This window comes from Pogona vitticeps, chromosome 1, assembly GCF_051106095.1.
Source record: "Pogona vitticeps strain Pit_001003342236 chromosome 1, PviZW2.1, whole genome shotgun sequence".
NCBI classification, from domain to species: Eukaryota; Metazoa; Chordata; class Lepidosauria; order Squamata; family Agamidae; genus Pogona; species Pogona vitticeps.
Window position 1 is genome coordinate 263684464 of NC_135783.1, and position 2858 is coordinate 263687321.

Consider the following 2858-nt stretch of genomic DNA (forward strand, 5'->3'; position numbering starts at 1 on the left):
TTCTGAGGAAGCAATGCGGCTGGAGAAATATTGCCGTTTCGCCAGCCGTATTGCCACGAAATAGGCCCGATAATGGGCTCTAAGTCGTGTTCGATCGGATTCCCAGCGGGACTTCCTCCACCTGCGCTCTAGCCGTCTCCCCTCTTGCTTCATCGCCCGCAGTTCAGAAGTATACCAAGGGGCTGTCTGGGCTCGGCGAGCAATCATGTCAACCGCCCGGGTCATCTCCATAGGGTGACCTGAGCTTCGACAGGAGCGCCAACCATATCAGACGGATACTCCCCCAGAGCATTCAGGAATCCATCTGGATCCATAAGTCTCCGAGGGCGGATCATCTTAATAGATCCCCCACCCTTGCAGAGGGAAGAAGAAGCTAATAGACTAAACTTGACCAGGAAGTGGTCTGACCATGACAATGGGGTCACAACCAGCCCCTCCACATCCAAACCACCATCTTCCAGTCCCGTTGTGAAAACCAGGTCCAAGGTGTGGCCCTTCTCATGTGTCGGGCCGATGACACATTGAGACAGCCCCATGGTTGTCATGGCGGCCATGAAGTCCTGAGCCGCCCCAGTCAAGGCAGCCTCAGCATGGATGTTGAGGTCCCCCAGCACCAGCAGCCTGGGAGTCCTCAACACCAGGTCCGAGACTGCCTCTGTCAGCTCAGGTAGGGAGACTGTTGGTACGCAGCAGGGTGGGCGGTACACCAACAGAATCCCTAATCTGTCTCGTGAGCCCAACACACAATACAGGCCCTCAAGACCTCCTCTCAAAGGGATAGGAAGCCTGGTCAAGGAGATAGAACTCCTATAGACTATAGCAACTCCCCCTCCCCGACCCTCCGAGCGACACTGGTGCTGGACTGAGTACCCAGGAGGACACAGCTGGGAGAGGGGGACACCACCTTCTTCTCCCACCCAGGTCTCAGTAATGCACACCAGGTCAGCACCCTCATCCAGAATTACATCATGGATGAGGGCAGTTTTATTTTGTACTGACCTGGCGTTCATCAACAGCACCGTGTGGCTCGAGGGTTTGCTGATATGGTCGCCTGATACCATTTGGTTGGAGGTAGGACTAGAAGAGGGGATAGATGTAAGATATCTAACCTCTCTTCTCCTACGCGGGCATGTTCTACCCCCACCGCCATTCCTTCCCCTACCCAGCACCACCTCAATGGCTGCCCCCTCCAACGCCCTCCCCCCTTCCTGTTCCATCAGGTCCACTGTGGGTCTCTATGCAACCTGATGGCAATTAGTAATACTAACAGTTAAAACAAACAAACAAGAAAAAACCCACACACCCTTCTAATGCCCCTTCTCCCCTCCCAGCCAGGTGGCTGGTGTTGAGGAAGGGGTGGGGTGGCCCAAAGCAGCAGCAGCAGCAGCAGCAGCAGGGTCCCGGTCCTGAAGGGCAGGGGAGTGCAGGCCAGAAATACTCCCAGGCACTGTCTCTCACCCAGTGCCTGGGGATGGCAGATGTTACCAGCGACTCCCCCGATGACAGGAACGTTGCTCTCGCAGGGCCCTGGCACCGGCTTCTTGCTTTTACAGCTTCCCTCCCCTCCCAGCCAGGTGGCTGGTGTTGAGGAAGGGGTGGGGTTGCCCAAAGCAGCAGCAGCACCAGCAGCAGCAGGGTCCGGGTCCTGAAGGGCAGGGGAGTGCAGGCCAGAAATACTCCCAGGCACTGTCTCTCACCCAGTGCCTGGGGATGGCAGATGTTACCAGCGACTCCCCCGACGACAGGAACGTTGCTCTCGCAGGGCCCTGGCACTGGCTTCTTGCTTTTACAGCTTCCCTCCCCTCCCAGCCAGGTGGCTGGTGTTGAGGAAGGGGTGGGGTGGCCCAAAGCAGCAGCAGCACCAGCAGCAGCAGGGTCCCGGTCCTGAAGGGCAGGGGAGTGCAGGCCAGAAATACTCCCAGGCACTGTCTCTCACCCAGTGCCTGGGGATGGCAGATGTTACCAGCGACTCCCCCGACGACAGGAACGTTGCTCTCGCAGGGCCCTGGCACCGGCTTCTTGCTTTTACAGCTTCCCTCCCCTCCCAGCCAGGTGGCTGGTGTTGAGGAAGGGGTGGGGTTGCCCAAAGCAGCAGCAGCACCAGCAGCAGCAGGGTCCGGGTCCTGAAGGGCAGGGGAGTGCAGGCCAGAAATACTCCCAGGCACTGTCTCTCACCCAGTGCCTGGGGATGGCAGATGTTACCAGCGACTCCCCTGACGACAGGAACGTTGCTCTCGCAGGGCTCTGGCACCGGCTTCTTGCTTTTACAGCTTCCCTCCCCTCCCAGCCATTAGGCCCATAAGAAAGAAACCTAATTTGGCGGCGGATGAAATTGGCAATTATAGGCCCGTCGCCAATGTTTCTTTCATGAGCAAAGTGGTCAAGAGGGTGGTGGCTGACCAGCTTCAGGCACATCTGGATGAAACAGATGCCCTGGATCCATTTCAGTCAGGCTTCAGGCCATGCCACGGTACAGAGACAGCATTGGTCGCCCTGTACGATGACTTGTTGAGGGAGGCTGACAGAGGTAAAATATCTTTGTTGGTCCTCCTCGACATCTCGGCAGCCTTCGATACCGTCAACCACGGTATCCTCCTGGTGAGGCTCTCTGAGTTGGATATCGGTGGCTTGGCTCTGGCCTGGTTCCGTTCCTTCGTGGAGGACCGCCCCCAGAGAGTGCAGCTTGGGGAGAGTATTTCGGCCCCATGGAGTCTCAAATGTGGGGTTCCACAGGGGTCGACTATTTCCCCAATGCTGTTTAGTATCTATATAAGGCCGCTGGGTGAGGTCATCAGGGGATGTGGAGCATCGTGTCATCAATATGCTGATGACACCCAGCTCTACATCTCCTTTTCACC